Here is a 15,566-nt window from a genome sequence, read left to right as displayed (position 1 = left end):
ATAAATATATTTTGTATTATTTTGTATTGGATTGGATACAGGACTTTGTATTGAATCCAATACAAAATATTTGAATTTCCCGCTATGACCATCAACGGGCGCACGCATGGACATCATCAGGAATCGCCGAGGGACGCGAACGCCGGGTGTTCTAATTCTTTCCGAACTTCCATGCAAAAAGTGTTACATTTTTTGCATGGAAATGTATTTTAGATTGTAGGCTATAATTCACTGAATTACAACGAATTACCGCATAACTCACCGAAATATGTCCAAAATTTTATAAATTTAATAATAAAAATCTTTTTTATAAAACAAAAAAAAATCTTTAGAAAAAAATCTTTAAAAAAAAAATAAAAAAAAAAAAATATTGTATAATGTAATGTATATGTACAGTAGCTTATATAATATATAAATAATACAAATATATATATATATTATTTAAAGATTTCTTTGTGTTGGACTCAATACAGCTTTTTTGTATTGAGTTCAATACAAAGTTATTTGAATTTCCCGCCCTGCCTCCCGCACAGACGCATGCAGCGACGTCACCGGGGAACCCCGGACATCGTCACTGCACTCGCCGGGAGAAGACTGAAGAGGACGAACATGTCCGGAGGAGCTGCCGGGACCGGGTAAGTATATTCTTACAGTTGTAATCCGATTGTCATACAATGTATGACAATCAGATTGCAATATAACGCTTGTTTAACCACCTGAGAAAAGTTCGGGTTTAACACTTTTTGCAAGTGTTTTTACCCCGAACCAAGGTCAGGTTAAACGGCCGGGTGGTTAATGAAGAGGTGTCTTTTTACTTCAATAACTTTATTTACATCTTTTTAAAGTTACAACTCAGCTTTCAGATAGAAAAAGGCAGTCCCCTACACACTCCACCTGGTGAAATCTTTATGTCCCGGCAAAGATACATAACATTTATAACCAACTTTGGTTTAAAGTAACAATGTCGTCCTCTGCCTCCATTACAATGGCTGTGAATTAATAACCCAAGCATTGTAAAATTGGGGCTGTGAAGAACCTGGGATCACCCAAAATATCATATGTTAGAATAGGTGGGGGATGCTTAACTATCTCCCCCCTGCACACCCCTCTCAGAGGTAATACTTTGTTTTCAGGCACTGAACTAGGACTAATATTCAAGGGAAGGGATGGCACTTGTTGTGTCGAAGGACTGTGTGCCTGACTGGGTGTACTCAACGACGTAGGCACAAACTCTGGAGATCCAAGATTCAATTGGTCCCTTGGGGAAGGCATAGTAGTTGGGCTAGAACTTTCAGGAACCACAGTCCAATCACTCTCATTAGTATCAGGTGTCAGGTGAAACCTCTTCATCTCTAACTTGGGGAATAGGCAACAGGTGATTTCTGTGCCAGGCTTTGACTTTTCCTTCTGGTCCCTTAATTTCGTATACTGGAATCCCAGGCATTTTTTTCAACCACTGTAAAAATCTCCTTTCGCTATCTGTCAACCAGTTTATGCTTTCCAGAGGCTCCATGATTTCGTAGAAGAACTCAGTCACCTAGGTTCAAGTCACTGAATCTGACACGAAGATCATATTGTCTTTTGATTCCCTCATTTACCTTGGCTGCATTCTCTTCAGCTAAACAGTAAGCAGACTTGAAGGTATTATTCAGACAGGTCACATACTGATAATGGCTGTTATTGCTTACCCCATCAGTAAGCAATAACAGCCATCAGTAGGTCAATAGGTAATCGGGGTTCTCTCCCAAACATCAAAAAGTAAGGAGAAAATCCTGTACTCTCATGTCTTGTACTGTTGTAAGCATGGAGCATGGTTTCAACCTTACGGCTCCAGTCACGCTTATCATCAACTTGTAGTGTACCCAACATGTCCAGCAATGTCCTGTTAAATCTTTCAGGAAGAGTATCACCTTCAGGGTGGTAAGGTTTGGTTCGGTTCTTTTGGCTGTTCAACAGCTGAAGTAACTCCTTAATCAACATGCTTTCAAAGTCTCTCTCTTGATCAGTCACCACCAGTACATTTTCAGTTCCTCTTGAATTAGTTTCAATGCAAAGAAAATCTATGCAGACTAAATCCATGGGACCTGAGCTCTGTAAATGCCCCATTGGAACAGCTCTAGTTGACAGTGCTTTACCCTGTAAGCATCTAAGGCAGCGTCTGCAAAGACTTGCCACAGATTCTCTCATCTTGGGCCAGTAGAATTGATCTTGCACCAAGCAATAAGTCTACTCAGGACCAAGGTGACCATGATGATCATACAGACTTTAGAAGGCCATTTTCTGAAAACAATGAGGGAGAACCAGTTGACGTCTTCCAGGATGGTCATGATACAGAACCACACGACAGAGCAGACCCTTGTCTATCTTAAACTTCTCCCAGTCTCTCAGGAGTGGTCCACACTCAGTAGGTAAAGACTTCTTCAACATTGCTGGATCATTGGCACTTACTGCCTGATACAGAGGTCCAATTATAGGATCAGCCTTTTGACTCTTGATCATATGTTGTGGAGATAAATAGCATTTCTCAAATGATACCAGTGCAGCAAGATAGGCAAATATATCAGGCACTGCTTCTGGCCCACTTTCCATTAAATCAATGAGCCCCATCTCAGAGACAGCTACCTCATCTTCAACTAGTGCTGTCATAGCACACAAAACTCCCACATCTGGACCATCAGGACTAGGGACTTCCTCCCATTCAACGTCTTCTGTGTTAGGAGTTAGACATGGGCGTCTAGATAGGGCATCGGTCCCAATGTTCTTTGGACCTGCTTTATACTTCAGGGTAAAATGATAGTTGGATAAGGCTTCCAACCACCTATGCCCTGTAGCATTCAATTTTGCTGTAGTTAGGACACACGTCAAAGGTTTATTATCTGCCCTCACTTCAAACGTAGCTCCGTACAAATAATCATGCAGCTTATCCACAATAGCCCCCTTGAGGGCCAAAAATTCCAACTTGTGCACTGGATAATTACGTTCACTAGGGGTGAGGATCCTACTAATATAAGCAATGGGCCGTAGTCCAATTGGATGTTTCTGGTTCAACACACCACCCAGTCCTTCAAAGTGAGCATCAACATGAAGAACATGGGGCTTCGGAGCATCAGCGTACACCAATACTAGTGCATCGGTAAACTTCCTATTCAGTTGAATAAAAGCCTCTTCACACGCAGGTGTCTAGCTATCTCCAAATTGACTTTTGGAGGACATTTTTTGTTTCTCTTGATGTCATGTAGCGCTTTTGCTGTTTTGAAATATCCCTCTACAAATCGACGGTAGTAGCCACAAAATCCAGAAGAACGTAGCTCTGTAACATTGTGAGGTCGAGGCCAGTTTACCACCGCTTCCACCTAGCTAGGGTCGGTAGCTACCCCTTCTGCTGAAACAATGTGGCCTACATAGATGACTGATGACCTACAGAACTCACACTTGTCAGCTAAAAGCTTCAGGCCCTCTTCTTTGAGGCGTTGTAGCACTCTAATGAGCCGTTCCTCGTGCTCTTCCAATGTAGCCCCAAAAACAATGATGTCATCAAGGTACACCAAACATTCCCTGGGCATATTATCACCCAGAACTTTCTCCGTCAACCTTTGGAAAGAGGCAGGGCAACTATTATGCCTTGTGGCATGTGAGTAAATTTATGAAGGCCGTCTTCTCTTGGTCTTCAGGTGCCATGTAAACTTGATAGTATCCTGACCGTAAGTCCAACACAGTGAACCAATAGTTTCCATTCAGGGCCTCTAGAGCCTCTTCAATTCTAGGCAAGGTATACTGGTCTGGTAAAGTTCTGGGATTCAAGGTGCGGTAATCTATACATAGGTTGATTGATTCACACTTTTTCTTACCACTACAATGGGAGAGGCATAGGGACTTTTACTGTCTATTATGATCCCTTGGTATTTGATCTGGTGTAAGGTCTGACTTAGTTCATCAACATCCTTCGGTACTACCCTCCAGGGTCTTTCTTGGAAAGGAGTAGCATCTGTTAGTCGAAAAGTGTGTTGAGCGCTCCCACAGCTCATTTCCTTTTCATCTGTAGAGAACACTTTTAGCAAATCAGACAGCTGCTCTTTCAGTTTCTTGTCCCAGGTCTCTGGCAAGTTAGGATCACTCAAATCAAACTTGAGGGAAGAGAGTGTGTCTCTGATTTGAGCTCTGTACACTTCAACATATGGGTTCACAACAAATACAGGATAGCAGTTTGCCACTTCCTGGTGGGGACCAATCACAACAGGATGGGGAGAACAATTTCTTACAGTCACAACTGTGGATAACGCCACTCGGGATCCAGGGGCCCCTTCACTTCCTGCATTTATTTATATAACCTGCTGGGGTTTCTAAGGTCACTATCAGGGGCAGAAAGCACTTCACTGTTCTTAATAAAGAGCTGTCTGTTTACTTCAACAATCATATTTACATCTTTTCAAAGTTACAACTCAGATATCAGATAGAACAAGGCAGACCCCTACAACGGCATAGATTATAGGGTTATAAATATAATTACCCTAAACAGACACTATTATACATAATTACAATAAACAGGTAAGTGTAAGATTTGAAGTGTAGAAATGGGAAGGATGTAATGCTTGATTATAAGGTTTTAAGTACTTAGTAGGAAGATTTTGAAACTAATCATATCATTAAGACCTAGATATTAGGTTGCTTTAAGGTTCGAGATCCATTTGCATTCAGCCTGTAGCAATGTGGTGTCCAGGTTGCCTCCTAGTGGATTATTAGGAATGTGTTCAAAGCTATAGAAGATCATGATACCTGGATTAAATTTATGTTGAGTACCTACATGGTGACTGATAGGTGTAATAATTCTATGACGTGATAAGAGAAAAAACATTATTAAATCCTCTTTTTAAAAGCATGTTTTGTTTCTCCGTTATAAAAAGAACCACATTTACATGGATAAAGGGATATCACTCCCTGGGTGGTGCAGTTGATATGGTGATTAGTGCAATGTACTTCGCCATTTGGAAGTGGTGCCTTCGACTTTATTAGGGGGTAGGGTTGCTTGGAAATGGCCCTGAACTAGTTGGTCTTTGAGTGATAAGAATTTCTTAAATACAGATTGAGGTTTATCACCTACAAATTTGTAAAGGGATCATCGCTAAGAAAATTCCAATGTTTCTGGCATATCTTCCCAAGTTGTGTCACGCACGGGGGGGACAGGACCACTAGGGGGCACTACGGCTTGCAGGACCACTAGGGGGCACTAAGGTGGTGAAAGCCCTGGGAAGGGCCAAGGCGCAGTAAGTCTTCTCTGATGGTGAAGATGTTGTGCCGCTGGTTACTGCCAGGTTGTGGTCCTTGGCCACACCGAGGTGGGAAAAACATAGTACCAAATCACAAAGCAGAAAGATAGTCGAGGAAGGCCGGGGCCGAGGCAGGCAGGCAGGCAGCAAGCAAGAGAGGTCAGGTCACAGGTCAGGGGTCAATTGCCAGGCATCCAGGAGACAGACACTAGTGACACAGAGGCCACTGCGGGCACAGGGAACACAGGAGACACTGGAAGCAACAGGAGGCACAAGTGAATCAGGGATATCCACAGACAGGAACACTGGAACAGCACAGGGAAGTTGCCTGGGAACCAACAGACTGGACAACGAGGAGTTAACGCAAGAGCTGGACAGAGGAAACACTGAATTAGCCAATAGGTGTACAGGAACTAGCCCACAGAACTAGGGGCTCGGCCCAATGGAGACATGTTGCACGAACACAGAGTGCAGTGTGTGAGCTAGCTAAATAGCCAGGGCTGGTCAAGAGGCTATTTTCTGATTAGACGGAATTGATAAAGCTTGAACACAGTGGCACGCCCAGCATCAAAACTGCCCTCATGCGCAGGAGAGAGATGCCTGCGCTTTAGCGAGGAAGAGGTAAGTTTGACACATCTGTTGAGAAGGGCTTGTAAACATCTGGCCTAATCAGAGCTGGGCCAGAAAGAAAGGCTTTCATCAAAGAATGAAAGGCCTCACTAGCCTAAGAGGGCCAGTTCTTAGGGTCAGTATCCTTTCAGGTCAGTGCAGTTATGGATGCTACCAGCGTGGAGTAATTCTGGATAAACTGCTGGTAGTAGTTGGTAAAAACCCAGGAAACGCTGAGTAGCCTTAAGACCGGAAGGTAGTGGCTAGTTAGAGATAGCTGTAATCTTGTCGAGATCCATAAAGAGCCCATTCTTAAAAACAATGAAACCCAGGAAGTGCACCTGGGGGCATTTGAACAGGCACTTTTCAGCCTTAGTGTAGAGTAAGTTATCTCTGAGTCTCTGTAAGGCAAGACGAACATGCTGTCTGTGGGTTGGCAAGTCAGGAGAGAAAATCAAACTTGGAAGTCCTGGTACTGGATTGGAATGGATGGAGCCAACTCTGATGTGGGGAGGGCAAGAGGCTTGAGAGGTTGCAGCTTGGTCAAACACAGAGTGACAAAAAGGACCCCAAACCAATACCTTTGGGGTAGGCCAATTTAGCACTGGAGAGTGTTGCTGAAGCCACTAGAGTCCCAGGATGACTGCAGATGAGGCCTGGGGAAGTACAAAGAAGGCTATAGTCTCTTGATGTAGCACACCTACCGTCATTTGCATGGGCAAGGTTTGGAAGCGGATAAGTTCCCAGGAGAGAATGGTATCATTCATCGCAGAGATAGGCAGGGGTTGAGTCAGTGGCTCTATAGGCCAGGTGGACTCTTTGACAAGAGTAGCAGAAATTAAATTGTCTGCTGCCCCAGAGGCGATAAAAGCCTTCAGGGCATGTGTGGACATCTTGTGGTAGAGCTGAATTGGTATTGAGGGATGCTGAGTGGAGGGAAGAGAAGAGTGACCTAGCAGGCCCCCCTCAGAGCATACTGGGCTCTGAAGTTTCCCGGCCTCTGTGGGCAGAGTTTAATAAAGTGACCTTTCAATCCACAGAGACCTGAAGATAGGCGCCGGGATCTCTCCTCTGGAGATAGACGTGAGTGGCCCAGTTGCATGGGTACTTCTGATGAAGGAGAAATGAGGGAATGGAGGTTCCAGAGGCCGCTGGAAGGATGGAGCTAGTGGTGTGGAGAAGGCCTTGGCGGAGCAAGATTTCCCATGGAAACACTCCTGGAAAAGTATATCAATCTGGGTAGCCAGATCTTAATGCGATCAGAAAGGCCCTGCTAGAAGGTAGCGTGGAGGGCCTTGTTGTTCAAGACGAGCTCCGCCGCCTAAGTTCAAAACTTAACAGCGAACTGGCCCACAGTAAGTGACTCTTGGTGGAGACGCTTGCAGCTAGACTACATACACCCTTGGTAGTGACCCTCCTAAAAAGGCTCAGGAAAGCTTCAATGCTACAGGTGACTGGATTATTCCTTTCTCAGAGAGGAGACGCCCATGCCAAGGCTTCTCCAGGAAGCAAGGTTATCACGTATGCTACTTTGGCCCGGTCAGTGGGGAAGCTTTGTGGCTGAAGCTCAAAATGTATATTGCACAGCTTGATGAAGCCACGGCAGGTCTTGGGATCCCCAGAAAATCGTTGTGGGGGTAGTAGGTGAAGTCCAGAGGCCACTGGTATAGCAGGAGACTGGGCCAGGACCGGTGGTTCAGCAGGAACACTGGAGGGGACCGGAAGCTGATCTAGGCGTGTAGTGAGAAAATGAAGCTGGTGAAGTATCTGGGTTTGAGTAGCTTCCTGGGCGTCAAGCCTCTGGGTGAGTTGTTGGTTGGGATCTGCGGAGGCATGGGATGGTGTATACATGTTTCGTGCAAACTGTCACGTACAGAGAGATTAGACCACTAGGGGGCACTATGGCCTGCACAGAGGTAGTGTAAGCCCTGAGAAGGGCCAAGGCGCAGAAGATGTTGCGCCGCTGGTTACTGCCAGGTTGCAGTCCTTGGGCACACCAAGGTAGGCAAAACATGGCACCAAATCACAAAGCAGAAGGATAGTCAAGAAAGGCCAGGGTGGAGGAGCTGGACAGAGGAAACACTGAATTAAGCACCAGGTGAGTGAGTAAGTGTCCACTGAGCCCGTCCACAACAGGCGGACATTGTCTATATATCGTTGCCATAGGTGGATTTTATTGGCATGAGGACTGGCTTCTAAGGTCTTAAATAGTTCATATTCACCCAGGTATAAGTTTGAGTAAGATGGTGCCCACATAGTTCCCTTCGTGACTCCTTGCTTCTGTAGGTACATGGTCTCATTAAAAGTAAATATATTTTTCTTCAGGATATACTCCAAAAGTTATATGAAGGAATGAAGTATGAGTATGAAGGAATTTTGATCTTTATGTTGTGGCAGATTCCTTGCCAGACAATTCTTGATCGCTGGAAGACCTTTGTTGTGGGGAATGCTGATATACAATGTTTCAACATCATTTGTCACCAATTCCATGTGTAGGGTGGTACCTTCATGTTATTTGTCAGTTTAAGGAGTTCTATGGTGTCTTTTAGGAAGGAAGGCAGTTCCGCCACAAGTGGTTGCAAGTACAAGTCTATCAGTTTACTTGTGACTCCACTGAGTTAATCCCAGCAACAATAGGACGGCCTGTGGGATTGGTGAGGTTCTTATGTACTTTGGGCAGCGTGTAGAAGGTTGGGATGACTCGACAATCAATTCACAGGTAATTTTTGTTCTTTGTGTCAATTAATTTGGATGCATGTGCATTCCATATAATGGATTAGAATTCCTGTTTTGATGATTCAAAAAATATTACTTTTACATCTCTAACTAAGTGATCCCTAACCCAGATTCTTACTTACTCATACTAAAGAATGGTACAATAGCAATCAATATTGTTACTATATTAGGATGAATATTCAACTATGATTTTGAGTATACACATATTGTTATGTTCTGGTTATTACTCTAATTCTGTTGTAAAATGGACCAGACATTAGTAATATATTGTTCATCCAATTCTCAGTGTATATGATTTATTACCTTATCCTACAACATTCTGTAAATCATATCTTTGTATGTTATTATTACTTTTCGGTGTACAGTCAACTAAAGCGGCTTACAGATCTCCTGAGGAAGCCGTGTGGCGAAACATGTCGGGATACAAGATGCTATTATTTCCTTACCGCTCGTTATTCTTACCAATATTTATCACTGTATTTTTAGTGGGAAAAGACCATATTACTTATCAGTTTTACTCAAAGATTTGTTTTATGAATTGTGTTTTATAATAATTTGAATATAATTCACTGAAAACACTTCTTTATTGCCAAAAAACTCAGTTTCTTTCTGATTTTTCTATATTACCAGTTAGATTTTTACACTTGCATATACTTATGTTTAAAGGAATTAAATCTCAGGTAAGTGTGCATATCATGCAGATAAGTACTATCTTAACATATGCTTAAGGAAGTAGCATTGCATCTTACAGCAGATTAAAAAACCACAATGATTTTTCCTTATAGTTTTTTCTCCTTTTTCTTAAAAAATAAAAAAATAAAAACCTGATTTAACATCTAAGCAAAGACCAATTTTAGCTAAATGAAAGCTCCCAGAAAAAAGGTAATCTGGGTACAAGGGACTAGTCACCATCAATGCCTGTACAGTAGGTTCCATAATGCTGATCTTTGCACCATTACTTACACTGTGGGTCTATGTGAGGCCAGCCATCATGGCAGAGGAAAGTTTGTGCTGCTTTATGTCAAAGCTGCCCTACTAACATCTGGTTTTGATGATTTGGAATTTAAGCTGCAGGTCTGTAAGCACAGATCTGGGTGACACAGAAGCAGTAGGCAAATTCTCAGTTACAGTTTCTACTTGTAATGCACCTGGGCACACAAAACACAATCAACTCCGGGGTATCCTTTCAACAAACTTTTTCCGTAATCTAGGTACCGGCCTAAGTCAAAACTCAAAAGATCAACCCGATAAGCGAGGTACAAAAGGATGAGGCAGAAGACAAAGTCAGGCACAATCCGAAGTCAGGGCAGGCAGAGTTCATGCAAAGTCAATAATCAGACCAGATCGCTGCTGGTAAGTCCGAACGGATGACAAGACATCAGAGGTCAAAAAGGTAATCCAACATACAACGCACCCAAGCACACTGTAACACAGGGGCTATAACAGGCAAAGATGCTAATGACAGGGTCTCATTAAATGGGTAGAGTGCCCAATCACATTGCGCCACCTGGCGCTATATAATTGGAAGAACCATACTGAATAATGAATCTGATTTGTGGCCAATTTGGCAGCAGAAAATTTGAACTACACATGCCCGGCCCCGCGGCAAGGCAGCCGGCTGCCTCGCCCCCGGGGGATACAAGAGATGCACATAGTAGCGTGCAAATCTGCAGGTATTCTGGGGATGCGGTTCTACTACTACTGTTTGGCCAGGACAGATCCCTCCGCCAGAGAGAGGGGACACGCTGCGAGCAGGGCAAATAACACATTAATGCATTTCCTTTAGAGCTGTATAAATCCACCCAAAAAGAGGGCCAACTGAAAAGGAAAATTAGTAAGGGAGACTAGGTTGTGAGAGACATTCCCTTCAAATCAGGGACTGTTGGGAAAGAATGGCTTCAGTACAAATAAAATAATCCCTATTAGATAGCAAATCCAAATATTTTATTTCTGAGTCCTTTGTAAATACATTGGTACTATGAATGATGTATGTGTACTCCACATGCTCCTGGACCTTCAGTGTTAGCTGATACAATAAGGCAGATTTATCAAGCGAATGTTTGGAAGAATATACGATCAGCAAGGCACAACGTATTATTGAGTTCCGATGGGGAGTGCTGGTGCGATAGGCTGCCGGCTTACTGCATTGATAAATGGGCAGTGGAGTTGAGAATTAGCCAATTAAGGTGAATAATTTCCAGCTGCACGATTGAGGTGGATCTGTTAAGCTCTGTCAATGGTGTGTTCATAGCAATCAACTAGGGCACACCTGGTCCCTGTTCTGTGTGCACCTACAGTCCATTACTGGTCAATTTTAATCTTTAGTGCTTGATCTTTTTTTTGGTAAGTTCTAAATTTTTATGTAACATTATACTAATTCAGAAAATTGATTCATTTATAGTTAGATTGGCTGCAATTGTTGTTTTAATTTGTTTTGTTTTTTTGGACTGGTTGCAACACTTCAAACTAATTTATATCAAGCTGTGTATATACTAATTAGCACAATATAATATGTCATCCCATCACATAATAGTATGAATATTAAAAAAATAAGTGTTCCAAAGCATTTTGGGTCTGCTTCAAAATTCATTATACCGTAGTTTGGCTTTAGAGAAATCAAATATTTGAAAAAAAGATTGCTGGCAAAGAAGTTTTCATACATGTATCAAGGAACATTTAGTGATTTCACTTGTGTGCATGTCAAATAGATTTAAATGTATATAAATACATATGTATTTTCATTTTTCACTATTTTAAATGGGGGGGGGGGTGTATTTCCAGGGACAAATACACTTTGTGCCAAACATATGTTCTTGCTTTTACAGCCTTTTCAGGTGTTTAGGCAGGTTTGAATGTCATTTTAGACCTTGGCCCACTATTTATATTTACTTTACTTACTCACATCAGCTTGGTAGTGGAAGCGGATAAAGGTGGATTCCTCCACCAGAAGCAATATCATCCTGGAATGTTGCTTTGAGCCAACCCCATGACATCAGATATCATATGAAGAAAAAGGCAATCTTTTCAATTTGAATCATGTTAAGCAATATGCCAAAATAAAACCCCTATTTCTTCCTATAATTTCTCTTTCATATGTATATGTACACACATAAAAAATGCATACATACATATATGCATGTATGTACATACATGAGTGCACATGAAGCAAAACAAACAATATACACAAAAATAAAAACTTACCCACATGATGATCCTTCTCTGCAAAAGTGGCAGGTGTTTTCAACTGATAGAACACAGTTCATGCACCCATAGCAAGTCCGAAATTGACGCACAACAATGCGCATCACAACACCTGAGTTTTAATAAGACAATTCTGCTGTTTTTTAAACAATTAATAGAAAGGAGGAGCTTAAAAACAATTATATTTACTTACAAACTACAATTTACTACAAACACCAAATGCAAGTAAACCCACACATCCATATAAATTTAAAATATTTCAAAAATGGCCCAAGAAATATTGCATTCAAAAATTACTTTACAAAACCATTATGCAATTTGGACATATCAAGGGTGGACAACTGGATTAGAAAATATTTATGCAGAAAAAACATTTAAAGGTGCTAATTAGTGTTGTTGTTCGAATTCGGGTTGTCCTAATGTTCGACTTGAATATGGCCGTTATGACCCTACCCGAATTTTGTTGGATTGCCCCGAATTCGATCCTCCCACAATGCCTAGGGACCTCCCCCATGATGCCTAGGACCCTCCAATAACAGCAGGGATGCTCCCCTCCATGTTTGTTGTGGCAGGCAGCCACAGAGGCAGCCATTGGCCTATATAAGGCCAGGGCATGCCTGCATTTACCACTCCTGACAGAGATTTGCTAGCATCACAACCTTTCTGTGCTGCTTGGCTTGCTTTGTTAAAGTAAAAAAAAGTGCTTTACTTAAACTGTGTCACACTCACACTATTAGTCAGATAGATTGTTGGATTGTACTGTATTGGTGCAGTCCTGAAATCTACTGTATTTAGGTAGAGTGTTTCACTGTTAGCTAGCTAGATAGATAGATAGATAGATAGCCAGTCAGGGTGTTACATATAGGCAGCCAGAGACAGGGTAAAAAAAATACAGATATTTAATTCTGATACCACTTGCAATCTATCAAAATAAATATAAAAATTTCTGTATTTCTGTAAAAACATACAGATATTTAATTCTGATACCACTTGCAATCTATCAAAATAAATATAAAAATTTCTGTATTTCTGTAAAAAAAACAGAAAATTAATTCTGATACCACTTGCTATCTATCAAAATGAATATACAAATTTCTGTATTACTGTAACAAAAAAAGAATACAGATATTTAATTTTGATACCAATTGCAATCTATCAAAATAAATATAAACATTTCTGTATTTCTGTAAATAAAATACAGATCTTTCATTCTGATACCACTTGCAATCTATCAAAATAAATAGAAAAAATTCTGTAATTCTGTAAAAAAAAAGAATACAGATATTTAATTTTGATACCAATTGCAATCTATCAAAATAAATAGAAAAATTTTTGTATTTCTGTAAAAAAAAATACAGATATTTAATTCTGATACCACTTGCAATCTATCAAAATGAACAGAAAATTTTCTGTATTACTGTAACAAAAATACAGAAATTTAATTTTGATACCACTTGCTATCTATCAAAATGAACAGAAAAATATATGTATTTCTCTACTAAAAATACAAATATTTAATTATGAATCACAGCTCCATTACAAGTCATATAGGTCTCAAAGTAGATAGAGGCAGAGGGCCCTGAGGGGGATGCTCGGTAAAAAAAAATAGCCAGTTACACAGCTCCATTGCAAGTTATAGACCTCAGAGACAGAGTAGAGGTAGAGGGCCACTAGGGGGAGGAGTAGAAGGAGATGCCGAAGGCTGTGAACGTACTCTTCCCATCAAGGTGTCAGCAGGCCATGCAGCAGTTGACGACTAATCAGTACACTCTGCAGAGGGGGTGTTGAAGTCATTGCTGATCCAAGCCTTATTCATTTTAATAAAAGTGACTTGGTCGACATTTTCTGCGGAGAGCCGAATACCCTTGTCACTCACTACGTCCGTTTCAGAAAACACACTTGCGGCCGAGTAGGCAAGGATCTGAATGGCATGTTCTGCCAGCTCCAGCCACTGCTCAAGCTTGGATACCCAGTAGCCCAGTGGGTCCTGGCTTTGCAGGTTGCAGATGTCCCATGAAGAGCTCAGGTATTCCTGCACCATGACTGAGTACCACTGCTGAGTGTCATTGGCAATTGCTGCACGACTGGCGGCTTGCTTCTGCTGAAAAAAAGTCTGCATAGTTTGGCTTAGACAACCTCTGCCGCCCATGCCGACCTCTACCGCTGCTTAAAGCAGTTGTTTGGCTCCCATGGCTGGTGGAACTGCCATAGGGATCCTTACTGCTGCTGCTGCTGGCAGCCGGAAAGGCTGAGCACAAGTCCCTTACAAGCACTTACTGGTAATGCTGCATTTTAGGTCCCCTGTATTGGGGCAAGATCAGTAGTTGTATCTCAGGCTTGTAACGTGGATCCAGTAACGTAGTAATCCAGTAGTTGTCAGTCTTTTTTTTTATGTGTTGAATGCGTGGATCTTTGGCTTTGCAATCTTGTATGAAGGCTGTCATGTGGCTCAAACTACCCACAGCTAATTCTGGACCCACACTCCTGTGGGTCAAACAGCAGAACAGGGTCGTCTTCCTCCTTCTCCTCCGCCTGGTCTTGCCATCCACGGAACATGGCACCCTGTGTTTGGGTGGATGGATGCCAGGTCCACCTCATCCTCTTCCACCTCCTCTTCCTGGATTTGTGGTGCACTATGTCTAGTAGGCACATATGTCCGAGATGATGTTTGAAACGTCGCTTGATGCAGCGTCCGCTTTGTGTCGTGTCCGAGATTCACCATCATCTGTTCCAGCAGGCTTCTGATGGGGAAGGTGTCACTGACACAGGCCTGATCTCTGCTTATCATCCTGCTGGCCTCTACAAAAGGTGACAATGCAATGCACAAGTCCTCAATTTGCAGCCACTCTGCAGGGCTGAAGAAAGGTAGTCTAGGTATACATCTGAAACAAACAGACTCTGCCACATAATCCACCACCGCTTTCTGTTGTTCAGCCAGCCGCTGCAGCATGTAAAAGGTGGAATTCCAATGTGTGGCCACATCACAAATTAACCGGTGCACTGGCAGGTTGAGATTTCGCTTTAATCTGGCACTGGCTGTGTACGATCGGCGGAAAAACGCTGACAACTTTCTGGCCTTCAGCAGCAGCAGCTGGAGCCCTGGGTAATTCCTAAGGAAGCGCTGTACTATCAGGTTCATAACGTGAGCCAGGTAAGGTACGTGTGTGAGTTTCCCTCAACGCAGGGCTGCCAGCAGATTGGCCCCATTGTTACACACGACCTTGCCTGGCTGAAGTCACACCTGGTTGGGAGTTAGCCATATGTCCTCCTGCTCCTGCAGGGCACTTAGGATGGCTGCGCCCATGTGGCAGAGGGAACCCAGGCTTCGCAACCTCAGGACTGCGTGACAACTTCTGAATTGTGCACCCAAATAGCAAACTGCAGGTTGTTGCTGGCGGTGAGCAGATGCTGCCGAATAGGAGGTGCTGGCTCAACACTTGAGGCGTGAGGCAGAAACCCAAACAAAACTTGGAACAAGTTGCATAGGCACTCATTTAAAAAGCCACCACCCGGTAACCTGGCGGGAACACCTGGTCAAAGCACAGAGCTTTATGCGACCACTTAAGCCCAAGAAGCAAGCTCAAACTGCTCGATCTTCCTCCGCTGCCTTTCCTCCTTCTGCCACCAAAGTTACCTGTGCTGCTTCCAGAAATTTGAGGGGGGCATGTAGCCGAGCATTACCTTTTTTTACCTTGTATCTAATATGCTTCACAAAGTGTAAATTTGTATAGTAAGTGGATTTTTTTTATTGGGGGG

This window comes from Pyxicephalus adspersus, chromosome 6, assembly GCF_032062135.1.
Source record: "Pyxicephalus adspersus chromosome 6, UCB_Pads_2.0, whole genome shotgun sequence".
In the NCBI taxonomy this organism is placed as follows: Eukaryota; Metazoa; Chordata; class Amphibia; order Anura; family Pyxicephalidae; genus Pyxicephalus; species Pyxicephalus adspersus.
This window is presented reverse-complemented; position numbering follows the sequence as displayed.